Source organism: Rhincodon typus, chromosome 6 (genome assembly GCF_021869965.1).
Source record: "Rhincodon typus isolate 14 chromosome 6, sRhiTyp1.1, whole genome shotgun sequence".
NCBI classification, from domain to species: Eukaryota; Metazoa; Chordata; class Chondrichthyes; order Orectolobiformes; family Rhincodontidae; genus Rhincodon; species Rhincodon typus.
Genome location: NC_063337.1, coordinates 13,374,659 through 13,390,078, shown reverse-complemented (window position 1 = coordinate 13,390,078; position 15,420 = coordinate 13,374,659).

Genomic DNA, 15,420 nt, shown 5'->3' with positions numbered 1-15,420 from the left:
AGCAGTATTGTATACCATCTACAAGATGCACTGTAGTAATTCAGCATGGATCCTCCAAGATCACCTTCCAAACCTACAAATTCTACTGCCTAGCCTGACATGGGCAACAGATGCATGGCAACACCACCCCCACCTGCAAGTTCTTCACCAAGCCATACATCAACCCAACTTGGAACTAAGTTGGCACTTCTTCACTGGTTGCTGGGTGAAAATCCTAGAACTTCCTTTCTGACAACACAGTTGGAATCCCTATATCCCAAAGACTGCAGCAATTTGAGAAGAACTGGTTATCGACTTTAGGAAATAAAGGAGGATGATGCACCTCTATCTATATCAACAAAGTTGAGGTGGACAGGGTCGAGAGTGTTAAGTTCCTAGGAGTGAAGACAACCAACAATCTGCCCTGGACCTCCCACATAGATATGAATGTCAAGAAGGCACAACAATACCTCTTCTTCCTCAGGTGGCTTAAGAAATTTGGCATGTCCATAAGGACCCTCACCAACCTTTAAAGCATTCTATCTGGGTGCATAATGGCCTGGTATGGCAACTGCTCTGCCCAGGACTGTAAGAAACTACGGCGATTTGTGTGCACAGCCCAGACCATCATGGAAGCCAACCTCCCATCCATGGACTCCATTTACACTTCCCATTGCTGCAGAAAGGCAGCCAACATCATCCAAGACCCCTCCCATTCGATAATACTCTCTTCCAACCTTTTCCATCAGGCAGAAGATACAGAAGCTTGAACACATGCACCAACAGGTTCAGGAACAGTTTCATCCCTGCTGTTATTAGATTGCTGAAAGCACCCCTCTAATGTCAAATCTAGTGTTGATCTTGTTTTGTGCACCTCCTGTGCAGTTGTAACTTGTATGCCTCGCTCTGTCTAAGCACCCTATGATCTATATGTCCTTGTTTGCTATGATCTGCTTGTATTGCTCACTTAACAAAACTTTTCACTGTACATAGGTACATGTGATAATAATAAATCAAATCAAATCAGGTATTTCACCATCACCTTCGCCTGGGCAATTTGCAGGACAATAACTGCCTAGCCTGCGACACCCACATCCTATGAATGAATTAACGCAATGAGGAGGGAGTTAACCTGGATAAAATGGAGCCATCAACTGGCAAGGGAAACTGGCCAATGGGTGATTTTTGAGGAGGACATTCTTCGGATTTAGGTGCATACATTGGGAAGGGTTTGAGAACCAAAGTTAAGGCTCCTTAGCTGACAGCAGACACATGAGGAAATATGATAAAATGAAGTAGGAGAAGTATAATGCATGTTATGTGAATGTTTTAAGCCAGAATCAGGTCCATCACAATAGGTTGAAAGAAGATGAGAAGAGGGAATAAGATTGGGGTAACAAATTAGCATCGGTAAAGGCTTGGCAAGCAAACAGGAAACAGAGAATATGGATATATGAGGTGTTTTTCAGGTTGACTGCTGTAATTCATCGACTGTCACAAGGATCAATGTTGGAATCTCAACTATTTACAATGTGTAACCATATCTTCAAGGGTTGAATGTATGGGAACTAAACTTGCTGCTGGCACCAAACTAAGTAGTAAGTTGTCAAGAAAAGATGGAGACTCTGCAAAGGGATATAGACAGATCACGTGACTGGGCAAAATTTGACAGATGGAGTGTTGGTGGGAAAATATGTACTTGTCCACTTTGGCAGGAAGCTACTGATGCTTCACAGAAGGAGTTCATGTTCAAACTTGAACATGAGCTACTTTGTTCTTGGGGTTGGACTGCCATATCACAACTGAACTTCGTACCTTACCACATCCCCCAACCCTGGAGAAACAGAAGGATCTTGGGCTCCACGTTCAAAGTTGCGAACTAAGTTGATAGGGTTGTAAAGAAGGCGTGTGGTGTGTTGACTTTCATCGGCAGGGGCATTGAGTTTAAGAGCCGTGAGGTTATGCTGCAGCTCTATAAAACCCTGCTTAGACCACACTTGGAATATTGTGTTCAGTTCTGGTCACCTCATTATAAGAAGGATGTGGAAGCTTTAGAGAGAGTGCAGAGGAGATTTAACAGGATGCTGCCTGGACTGGAGGGCAGGTCTTTGAGGAAAGGTTGAGGGAGCTAGGGTTTTTCTCATTGGAGCGAAGAAAGATGAGAAGTGACTTGATAGAGGTGTACAAGATGATGAGAGGCATAGATAGAGTGGATAGTCAGAGACTTTTTCCCAGGGCGGAAATGACTATTATAAGGGGGCATAATTTTAAGGTGATTGGAAGAAGGTATAGGGGAGATGTTAGAGGTAGGCTCTTTTCACAGAGAGTGGTGGGCGTGTGGAATGCGCTGCCGGCAGTGGTAGTGGAGTCAGATACTTAGAGACTTTTAAGCGACTCTTGGAAAGGCACGTGGAGGATAGTAAAATGTAGGGTATGCAGGGTAACTTGATCTCTAGAGGATAATAGGTCAGCACAACATCGTGGGCTGAAGGGCCTGTACTGTGCTGTACTGTTCTATGTTCTAAGTTCTACCCTCACTCCCAAATCAATGTCAAAATCGGGCACTGGATCAGCTTCAGGAGAAGTCACAGGATGCCCATTTCCCAGCCTCGGGTATGCTCAGCCAATTGCAATTACCCGTTTCCACTGCTCAAAGACAGCTGACAATTCTGGAACCTTTCTAGTGTCTGATTACTGCTGAGCACTTCTACAACAACAGTAAATTGCATTTATGTAGCTGCATTAAGACAGTTAGACATGCCAAGGCACTTTGTAGGAGTATTGTCAGATAAATTTAGGATAGGTTAACGAATGTTCTGCGAAAGAGATATGTTTCAACGGTTGTCCAAAACAAATGGAGCCCCAAGAATATTTCAGAAGGGAATTCCAGAGTTTAGGAACAAGATAGCTGAGGGCATTGTTGATGGACGATAAAACCGGGTGGGGAGTGCACAAGTTGGCAGAACTGGAAGCATAGAGTCTCTTGCAGTTTGCCTCTTTGCTTTTGTTTGTAAATTTTCTGTGGCAGAAGTTAGGTTTTGTTAGCAAACAATGCAAGTTCTTTTGGCTGTTCACCATGTACAGAATTGTAAAAAAGACAAAAAAAAGCTTGCACTATCACAGCTCTTTTCACAGTCTCCGGATAATTCAAAGTACTTCACAGCCAGTAAAGTACATTTTTTGAACTGTGGTCACTATGCTAATGCAAGAAACATGTTAGCTACTGAAATTTGCATTGAGCAAGCTTTCCCAAACAGCAATGTGAAAATGACCAGAAAATCTGCTTATTTTTTTGTTTCTGATAGAGAGATAAATACCAGAGTGAGGAAATAACTGCATCCATTTAATTTGTGGTACATAATACATTCTTCCGAGGAGCAATGTGACAAAGAACTGAACAGATTAATTCATTGTAGCACAGGAGCACAAGAAAGTGCAAAAATGCAGTGGAGGCAGAATTGAATTAGCCATTTTGTAAGCACAAGAGACCCTTAAACTGTATCTTGGTTGCAGGTACATGTGGAGCTGATCAATGTGCAAAATAATTCAGGGGCTGATTTATGCCCAGCTCAGATTCCCCACTTGTCTTTGACAACAGGACTGACTGTAATTTCCTCCTACGCTTTGAGAACTCTACTTCGGGACAGATGCAAGTTCTTCAATATCCTATAGGCACACAGACTATTTGTCTATTCCACATTCCCTGACAAAAGTAATATAAGGAAACACTTGATTGTTATATCCTGTGAATCAATCAAAAGTTTACTTTTGTTTCATGCAGTTTTTAAAACATGCCTTCTCTGTTTTGCGAAAATAGGCAATTAAAACTTCCACATCGACATAATCATTTGGAAATAATATGGCTGCAGGTAGCAAGTAAATTATTTAACCATTAAGTGCCATGTATTTCTTCCATTTTGTTTTGTTACACCCCTTCACTGTATTTCAACAACCTTGGAAACAATTTAGTACATTTTTGAGAAACAATTGGATTTTGTTTGTTGAAAGGGGACAACCATTGCCTGGATTAGTTATGTGTGTAGGGTGTTTTAATGGTTAGAATGAAAATCCCACATGTGCGAATGCATGGATTAGGGCCATTGTTTTCAAGTTTGCATATTCCATATTACATTAAACACAGATGTAATATTTTAGCATTTTTCCCAATTCTAGCCTTTCAAAATCAATGTATGTGAAGAAATAGACCAGCATTCACCACTGTCAAATGATGATAGGACATTATGACTAAAATACCAATTAAGCTAATTATTAATAAGTGAATCTTACTAAATCAAGCTCAGCTGTCATATGCCAAATTTTCCCATGTGTCTTTGATGTAACTAGGTGACATATGATGTAAGGTTTAATATCTCCTGTGTTGTTTAACCACATTTAATCTCACATCTCCCATATATTTTCTGTTAAATTCAAACCCATTGTGATTTGTGCGGCAGTGGGGAGCCATTGAGATTCACTATGTTGTAAACTGAGAGGGGTTTTAGCATTTGAGAGGAATGAATCATTTTTACAAATAACAGCAGCAGCATTACATTATTGAGCTTGCATGAAGCACCATTATCAAATATGACCAAAACTGGGCCATGCGTCACATATCATTGATAAATAAATTATCTTGGGCAAAACCATCATGTTTCTGACTTGTTAAGGAAATAATGACATGAAAGGATGGAATGGGGGGAATATAGAACCACAGAACCCCTACAGTGTGGAAAGAGGACTTTCGTCCCATCAAGTTTGCACCAGTCCTCTGAAGAACATCCCAACCTGTCCCAGCACTACACCTTATCCCCTTACCCCTGGATTTACCCTGGCTAATCCACCTAACCTTCACAGCCCTGGACACATTAGGTCAACTTAGCATGGCCAATCCACCTGAGCTGCACATCTTTGCACTGTGGGAGGAAACTGGAGCACCTGGAGGAAACCCATGGGGATAACATGCAAACCCAACATTGGCAGTGGAGGCCACACATCTTGCAGATGCCAGAACATTTTGAAACCTGATCGTGCCACTCCTCCACATCAATTGCCCAGAATGTTTAAACTTGCAAAAGGTTGATTTGCACTGCTGAGTGCAATATGCCCAGGGTCACACAGAGTCCTGGGCCGTGTCCTATCTGGTGACTTACTCCTGGAAATGTTACACAGTTTAATCTCTGGTGCAGCTCAGACATTAACCAGCGTAACTGAACTGAGCATCCCAACTCACATCCCAATCCTGTTGCTATCTTGTCATCAGTCAACGAACTTATTGAAAGGCTTGAGACCATTAAAAACTGAGTTGCAGTCAAGAAGAAGGTGTTTGCGTTCTCTCTTTGTCCGCCTTCTTCTGGACATCCCCTGGTTTGAGGCAACACTGGCGCCTTTCCATCACATAGCTGCAGCACTGAAGACCTGACAACAGCGAGGAGAAATGCATGTGAATTTGCTGCTGACCTAAAGACCAGGGTTTGTCACTTATTTCACATCCAGTCCATACATTTCCTGATTGGGCTGCAGCCACCAAAAAATGTTAGTGCATAGAAATAGACTCAGGAGAGGGTCATTTGCTGCACCGTTCAGTTAGGTAGCGGTTCATCTTTTATCTTAACTCCATTTTCCCATCCTTGCCCCTTTGAAAAAATTGCATTTTATTACACAAACACTTATTCAATTAATGGTAAGGCCATAGGTAGTGTTGTAGAACAGAGGGACCTAGGTGTTCAGGTACATAATTCTTTGAAGTCTGCGTCACAGTTAGACAGTATGGTTAGGAAGGTGTTTAGCATGCTTGCCTTCATTGCTCAGACCATTGACAATAGGAGGCGGGATGTCATGTTGAAGTTGTACAGGACGTTGGTGAGGACTGTTCTGCAGTACTGGGTCCAGTTTTATTTGCCCTGTTATAGGAAGGATATTATTAAGCTAGAGAGGATTCAAAAGAGATTTACCACAATGTTACCAGGTATGGAAGGTTTGAGTTATAAAAAAAAGTTGTATAGGCTGCAGCTGTTTTCCGCTGGAGCGTAGGAGGTTGAGAGGTAACTTTATAAAAGTTTATAAAATCTTGAGGTGTAGGTTAACGGTAGGTATCTTTTCCCTAGGATGGGGGATTTCAAGACTAGGGGGCATATTTTTAAGGTGAGGGGAGAGATTTAAAAAAGATGTGAAGGGCAGATTTTTTACACGGAGGTTCGTTCACATGTGGAATGAACTTCCTGAAGAAGTGGTAGATGAGGGCAGAGGTATAATGTTAAAAAGACACTTAGATAAGTACATGAAGAGGAGAGGTTTGGAAAGATATGGGCTAGGAGTAGGCAAGTGGGAGTAGTTTAATTTGGGATTATGTTTGGCATGGATTGGTTGGACTGAAGGATCTGCTTCTGTGCTGTATGACTCTATGACTATGACTCTATGAAATGGATCTGTCAGAAGGTACAGGTTAAATCATTATATTTGCATGAGATTGGCCTAAGTGATTCGCCATTTCCTAGTAGCTTCAATACCAGCAGTGTCTCCTTCATCCTCTTTCTCATGATCTTTCTTATCCTTCTGAGCCACAATAGGACAGTTTCTGTCACAACCTTAAAAAGCAGAAAGAGAGAAAGAGAGAGAGGGAAACCCAAAACAGAAAGAGAGCAAAAGAGAGACTGACAGACAAAATAAAAAAACTCCATCATTTTGTTAATTCAAGTTTTAAAGTAAGACTTGTTGTAAAAACATGGAAAAATGTAAGAATTTCAGAAATAAAGCAAGCTCCACAAAAGTACAGTCAGAATTCTGCAGATATTGATATCCAAATTAGAACAGAGACAGCCAAAACCTCAGTGAAATAACTAACTAACATCAATTACCACTGAGAGTGCACTCTCAAATCAGCTTTAATATTTCATTGTTTCTTGAATATAGTTACAGTAACATTGTAATATTGTGACAAACTGCAATGAACATTTGTTTTTTTTTGTATGGAGATGTACAGTGAGGCTAATTTGCATTATTTAATAATAGTTAAGTTGGCCAAATAACTTTGTTTATTTTTTGGCTAACATTGGTAACAGAACAATTGCTGAAAATTTGACAACCAGCCGAATGGTTTCATTATCTGCTGCACCCTTCTATAATTCTGTGATTAAAATACTGGAAAAAAGATGGCAGAGCAGTCACCTTCTGAAAAACATGATTAAATTACAGGATTTAACCCTTCATTAGAAATGGAAGCGAGCAGGTATGCAAGGTCCTTTTAAAACAATTATTTCACTGTATATGGTCACCGCTGGCTAAGCCGAGATTTGTTGCCTATTCATAATTCCCTTGTGAAGGAGGTGGTGAGCTGCCTTTTTGAACTGCTGCAGCCCATGTGCTGTAGATATACCCACAACACCATGAGGGAAGGGAAATCCAGGATTTTGACCCAGCGACACCGAGAGGACAACAAGACAGTTCCACGGCAGGAAGGTGAAATAAAACCTAAAAGTGCTGGAGAAACTCAGCAGATCTGGCAGCATCCACGTAGAGAGAAACAGAGTTAATGTTTTGAGTCCAGTATAACTCTATTTTGGACCTGAAGTGTCACTTGGCATGAAACTTGCTGGTATTGATGTTGCATAGGCCTAATGCCCATGATCTTTGAGACAGTAACAGGCCTCCCATTTCTAATTATGAACAGAAATCTGAACATCTTGTGATGTCTTCACATTCATATTAAGTCAGTAACTGTCCGATCTGTAGATTAAAGGCCTGAGGGGTGGCACAGTGGCTCGGCGATTAGCACCACTGCTTTATAGTGAGAGCGACCCCGGATCGATTCCAGCCTCGGTTTACAGTCTGTTTGGAGTTTGCATGTTCTCCCCGGGTCTGCACAGGTTTCTGTTGGGTGCTCTGATTTCCTCCCACAGTCCAAAGGCAGGTTAGCTATGGAAAATGCAGATAGGGTCCGTCTGGGTGGGATGTTGTTCAGAGGGTTAGTGCAGTCTAAATGGGCCAAATGGCCTCTTTCTGCACTGTAGAGATTTTATGTGTGGGGATGGGTGTAGCAGCCAATGAGGAAAGCTTTCTCAATCACAAGCTGATGGGCAATCTTTTCAGCCTATCAATGGCCTCAAAAATAGAGTCCCACCTCTCAGCCAATCAAGGGTAAATCTTCAGGAGATCCTACAGAAGGAAGAGAAGTGGCTTTCTTTTGCTTGAGATAGGAATTGAGAGGAGAGGGAGAGTCAGGAAGGTGAGAAGCAAGAATAGAGGAGTGATGCTCAGGAGTCTCTCCAACACCCCATCCCTAACCATCCTTGCCTGAATGCTCCCAGATGAGTGCAAAAAGACCTTTCATCTCACCACCCCCTCTCCCACCCACAAACCGACAAATGGGATGGTAAAACCACCCATCTTTCTTGCCTGCAGCTGCGGAGGATGGTAATCAGGATGGTGGTGAGTTGGCTTTTAATTGGCCACCAAATGCTTTCAATAAACTGATAAGTTAAGAAAGTCCTCAGTGGCCTTCCTCCCCCATTTAATTGGTGACGTGTTGAGAAGGGGCAAGTATCTCTCCAAGGCCAATTCACCCAGCAATTTGCCCTTCTTTCCGGCTCCAGGGAGGAGGAAACTCTGGCCTAAGCTCTAGAATTCCCTCACTATGTCTCTCCACTCTTTCTCCTCAAACAAGACACTCTTTAAAACCCACCTCTTTAGACATTTATCCTAATATCTCCTCATGCAGTGAGGTGTCAAATCCTTTCGGGTAACATTCCTGTGAAACACCATGGAACATTTTGTTATGAGAAAGATGCAATATAAATGCAAGCTTTTGATGTACCTGTCATTCAGAGAGTATTAGAAATCAATAAGTTACAGCTAATCATGTCCCAATATCATATGTTGTACCTTGGAGGCACTGTACTACATTACACCATCAAACACTGCCTCTAAACCCTGTTAAGGAGTCATAATGCATCTGGTGTACAGAGCAATCTGAATTCATTGATTTTTTTTTTCCAACTTCCAATTGTTTTTCTCATTACCTAATTTTGACCTGATGACATCAGGACTGGAATCAAACTCTTCATGTAGCTGGTTGACATGCCACTAATTTAACATATTTAAGGTTGCTGAATGATCAGGTCTTGCAGATGATCTTTGAAAGGAACAGAGATATTTCATTTGTAAATATAAACTAGACAAATTAAAGTTTGGCTGTGCCTTCACAGAGAACGAATCAGTTTTTTTTCATAACTTGAAGGTAAGAAAAATTCAGTGGTCACTTATTAGTTACACAAAGCGGTCTTTTTTTTAGAAACTGGATTTCAAAACATTTTAGTGGGGCATGCTCGGACCGGGTGCCTTTGAAAAAAGAAACAATAAATACCCAGCAACAGGGTTTGGATTGGTTTAAGTGTCAGTTTATTGTAGACTTGGTGAGTAGTTGGGGCAAACATCCAAAAAGCCTATAAGTAAACTTTCTTTTTTAATTGGAAAAATAATAGTCCTCAAAGACTTTGCAAAAAGAAAAAAAGCTTCTCATGAAAACAAAGACCTAGGTCCAACTGACCGTCTACCAAACTGAGGATCACCACATTTGACAGCAACAAAATGTCATTGCCAAAAGCCAAAAATATAATTAATGAGAAACCTCACCTCATCCCACAGTTAATCTACAGACTATGTGCCCTTTTGCTTATATTTTTCAATCATGTTATTCTTAAGAAGTTTGTCAATTCTATCTAGCCATCCCAAATATAAGTGAATGTAATTACTTCGATTTAAGGGGGGTTAGTTTGAATTTCCATATTATTAATTTATAATCCATTTTTCCACATTGTAGAGGATATGTTTGTCATAACACATACATTTTTGTTTTCTTGTTCATTGATGAAACTTGGCGTGAGTTTCTTTCATCTTAGACATAGTCACATTCAAGAATTAAGCATCCAAGAGATTAACTTGGTCATACTTCACACTTGTGACAACTGGTAGAATAGTAGAGCTTAATTTCCAGTGTGCTACTCCCACCGGGTCATTCCAACTTCTAAATCTTTTCCCTGGATAGCACCGTCCAAACCTGACCTATAAGGACAAGGATACCAAGTCTTTGGGAATGCTATTGTTTTCAAGATCATGCCCCACCCTCTGACAGTGCTATATATCACCCAGCTGGGGACATTCTTCACCATTCCCTCATCATTACTGAGGGACCTGCTGTCAAACAGCACAGCGGGCGCATCTGATGACAAGGACTACAAGATTCAAGCAGGCAGTTGACAATCACCTTCTCAAGAGCAATGATGGATGGAAAATAATTGCTGGCCATTTCCCGAAAATGATTTAAAAATGAACACATGTGCAATGGTTTGATTCTTCCCCTTGTTGAAGCAAGAGTTAGTTTGTCACATTAAGTGAATGTACTCCATTTAAGACCATTATTACTATTTTGCAAAACATTATTCCTTTTCTAGTACATTTATAAAGATTTCTTTCTATTTCTGTTTATCACCAGTTAAGTGCATCTGTGTCTAATAAATACCAGGCAAATGATTATGTCCTTACTTTAATAATACAGCTGTGTAACATTGAATGGAAGAGGATGTCCTGTTTTCTGTTACACTAACAAATTCCACTGACAGATTATTGCTGAGATCAAAGCTTATGTAATGCATTATATTTGCTCAAGCAAAGAGTTAATCAGGGATGGAATCTGACTTTAAATATTCTCAGTGCATTTTGCACCCGACGATGTGCCTAGGTTCTATTGTTAGGAAGGCTGTTTTAATGATGTTCAGTCATGTATTGTAACCTTCGTCACCCCCTTACCCCCAAATTATCCCACCAATAACACATCCTTCCCAGCTCCTGAGGTAAAGTGGTGTCTTTGCTTGGCCAGTGATCAGTTTGCAGAGTGAATGGAGGCAGGTGGGAGGGGGTGGGGGGGACGAAATGTCATTTTGCTGAATGATTCACTGTTAGCACGCCAATAGAAATGATGAGAAAATGTAAAGGTATTATCGTCCAGCCCATCCCCTTTGCTTATTGAAAATTCTTGCTACAGCCCTCGGGTTCTGGCTGCCATGAGGTTACACTTGAAGTTTCTCTTTGTTAATGTGGAACTAAAAGTCTTCTCTTTCCCGCTCCCCGTCCACATGTTTAGCCAGCCGAGAAGTGCCCACAGACAATGTCCCTTGTGGGAAGTCAAGGAGCAATAAAATTGGCTCTGAGTCAATCAATGCAATTCCTGGATTCATGGTCAAGCAAACCTGTGCCAATCAGCTTTATCACAGGCCCCCAAAATTGCCCATTAGTCAAACAGGCTGTGACAGGAGTAATATGTCCGTAAACCAATTGCATTTAACTCCTTAGTTCATGTCAATTAGTTACAATTAGTCAGAACAAAAGGAAGGAGATGGCTTAGTGGTATCATCACTAAACACGTAATCCAGGAACTCAGCTAATGTTCTGGGAACATGGGTTCAAATCCTGCCATGGCAGATAGTGCAATTTGAATTCAATAATAAAAACAATAATCAGGAATTAAGAATCTACTGATAATCATGAAACCCCTGTTGATTGTTCGGTAAAACCACCCACCTGGCTCACTAATGTCATTTAAGAAAGGAAATCTCCTCAGGTGATCCAGGTTAGATGTGACCCTCGACCCACAGCAATGTGATTGACTTTCAACTACTCTCTGGCCAATTACAGCTGGGTAGTGAATGCTGATCTGGCCTATGATGCTCACATCTTGTGAACGAGTTTCAAAAAAGACTAAACAAAGATAATTGTTTCCAAAGATAAATTTGAAGCCAAGGGACTTACTACCTTTTTGGCTCTATCCTGGAATTTTTTGGCTATCAGTTGTAGGCATTCATGTGCAGATGTGTGAGAGCATCCATTTAAATGAAACTCAGGTCAGCACTAATTGACTCGTGTGGATGCCATTTTGAAGAAAGTCAAAAATCAGTTGGCATGGGTCTCCTTAGATCAGACATGTCTGTGATGGGTGGGTGATTGGTTTAATAGAACTGTTCAACATTATTAGAGGTTTTCATCAAATAAATAAACAGAAACCGTTTTTGCTGGCAGGATGTTCTGTGGCCAAAGGAGAAAGGAGTTATCATCATTGGCAAGAGAACCAGAAGGGAGAGGAGAAATTGTTTATTTAAATCAGCAACCTGAAAGTGTGGTGAAAGCACCTTCAATAGTAGAACTTTCAATGAAAATAAGTGATGAGCTGTGGGTGAAGACTGGGAAAGTGAGACAAATTGGATGCTTTAAGGAGCCAGTAGATGCAAGATAGGTTGAGAAGCCTCCTTCTATGCTGTTCCATTGAATTGTAAAAGGTTGGGAGTACAAGTGTGAAAGGAACATGAAACCTGACTCCATGGAGCTGTTGACGTCAGTGTTACAGAAAGCAGAAACTCCTAAAACTGTTGACCAGACTGCTCCCTGTCACTCCTTGTGCGCACACACACACCTGCCATGATTGTAAAGGCACAAAGGTGAGCATGGCCTCAGTGTGCTGGAAACATCCAGCATTGTTAGATGGGCGTGGTAGAAGGTGTCTGATGCAGATTTGGCACATGAAGTGCCACCCTGAACCTCACAGCTCCGCTTAATGCTCTGTCCCAAGAACAGAGTTAAACACATGTTCTGCTGCACAACAAGGCCCATCCTCTACTAACCCTATTTATAAGGATCTGATTTAAAATATATTTCAGTCTTGCAGTAAAAAATGCCACAGATTCACTAGCTTCTGAGCAAAGAAATCCCTCCTCATTTGTGTCTTTCTGGACCTAGACTCTCCCACAAGGTGAAACAACCTTTCTTCAACTACCCCATCAAGTCCCCTAAGAACATTTTATATTTCAATAAGGTCACCTCTCGTTATTCTAAATTTGAATGAGTACAGGTCCGATCTACTCAACCTGTCTTCATAAGATAGTCCCTCTATACCTGGTATCAGCTTTATGAATCTTCTTTGCACTGCCTCCAATGCCAATATATCTTTCCCTTGATAAGGGCAGAAAACCATTCACAGTATTCCAGCTATGATCAGTCGAGTGTTTTCTATAGCTTTAGCAAAATCTCCCTACATTTATATTCCACTTAAATAAAGGCCAACATTCTATTCGCCTTCTCTATTACCCGCTGAACTTGAATGCCAGCTTTTTGTGATTCATGGACGACTCCCCAAACCTTCAGTTCTGTAACTTTCTCAACCTAAATATTCACTTCTCTACTCTTCCTCCCAAAGAGCATAACAGCACTTGCTGTCTACTTTCGTTGTCTGGTGTACAAGGACACATAGATCCCTTTCTATATCCAAATTTCCCAATAAATCACCATTTGAATAATACCTTTCCCTTCTGTTTTTCACACAAAAGTGTAGGACTTTACATTAAGCCACATTGAATTGCATCTGCCATGTGTGTGCTCACTCACTCAATTTGTCTAAATCACCTTGAAGCCTCCTTGCATCCTCCTCACTACTCACAATCCTGCTCAGTTTTGCATCGTCAATAGACTTCAATTTGGTTTCCTCATTTAGATCATCTATGTATATCATGAATGGCAAGGCCGCCAGTCACTGCCTGCCACCCAGAAAAAGACCCTTTTATTCCCAAGTCTGTTTCCTGTCTGTCAACTAATTCTTGATATAAACTTATATAATATCCTGTCTCATGTTCTTTAAATTTTTAATGTAATTTTAAAATTCTTTAAACCACTAGCCTCTTATGAAGGGCCTCATCAAAAGCCTTCTGAAAATCTAAAGACACCACATCTACCCTATCTATTCTACTAGTTATATCCTCCAAAAAAAATCTCCAGTAGTTTGTCAAGTATGATTTTCCTTTCATAAATCCAAGCTGGCTTCACCAATCCCTTTACTGCATTTCAAATATTCTGTTATCATATCTTTTATAATAGATTAGCATTTTCCCCACAGCTGATGTTTGACTAACTGGTCTGTAATTCTGTTTTCTTCTCTCCTTTCTTTTTTAAATAGTAACGCTACATCTGCCATCCCCCAGTCTGTAGGAACTGCTCCAGAGTATAAAAAGCTTTGGAAAATGACCATCCAATGTTTCCAGACCATTTCCTTTAGTACGCTGGGATGTAAATTATCAAGCCCTGGTGATCTATCAGTCCTTAACCCCATTAATTTCCACAACACCATTTTCTTTCTAATACTGATTTCGTTTGATCCCATTGTATCATCAAACCCATGGTTCCCTAACATTTCTGGGAGCTCTTTTCTTTTTCTTAGTGCCCTCTTTTGTGAAGATAGAACTAAAGTACATGTTTAATTCTTCCGCCATTTCTTTCTGGTCCATTATAATGTCCTGGTTTCTGACGGTAAAGGACTGATATTTGTCTTTACTTTTCTTTCTCCCTTCACATATTTATAAATCTTTTGCAGTCAGTTTCCACGTTCCCTGCATGTTTACTCTCATCCTCTATTTTCACCATCTTGATTAAACATTTGACCTTTTTTGTTGACTTCTAAAGTGCTCTAAATCCTCAAGCTTTTGCTTCTTCTGACAATTTTATATGTCTCTCTAATACTATCCCTAATTTCTTTTGTAAGCCATGGTTGAATAATCTTTCCTCTGTTTATTTCTGCACCAGACAGGAATGAATATTTGTGTAATTTATGCATATATTCTTTAAATATGAACCATTGTCTATCCACCGTCAGCCCCTTTAGTGATGTTCTGTCCATCCTTGCCAAGTTGCTCTGCATGGCATTATAGTTCCCTTTATTTACATTCAGGAACACAGTTTTAGATTCTCCATCTTACTAAAGAATTCTGTCATGTTATGATCATGCTTCCCAAAAAGACCCTGCACAACAAAATTGTTAATTAATCATTTCTCATTGCACAGTACCTGATCTAGGATTGGCTGTTCTCTGGTTGGTTCCTTATGTATTGGGCTAAAAATAATCACTACATACTCCATAAAATTTCTTCCACAATATCATTGCTAGTTTGGTTTGCCCAATCTATATGTGAATTAAAGTCACACGTAATTACTGTTGTATCCTTATTGTATATATCTTTCACTTTTTGTTTAATGCCTCCACTTACATCTCCACTGCTGTTTATAGATTTGAACAACCTGTAACAATGTTTTCTGCCCCTTAGCATTTCTTATCTACTTCCTTCAACTTTTCACTCTCTCTTGCCACTTGGTCCTGGGAGATTTCTGGTATATTCCTTAATGAAAACAGACACAAAGTAATCATTTAGTTTTTCTGCTATTTCTCCATTCTCCATTGCAAATTCTCCTGACACTGCTTGTAATGGACCTAGACAACAAGGTGCAGGGCTGGATGAACACAGCAGGCCAAGCAGCATCATAGGAGCAGAGAGGCTGACGTTTCAGGCCTAGACCCTTCATCAGAAAAGGGGGAGGGGAAGGGGGTTTTGAAATAAATAGGGAGAGAGTGGGAGG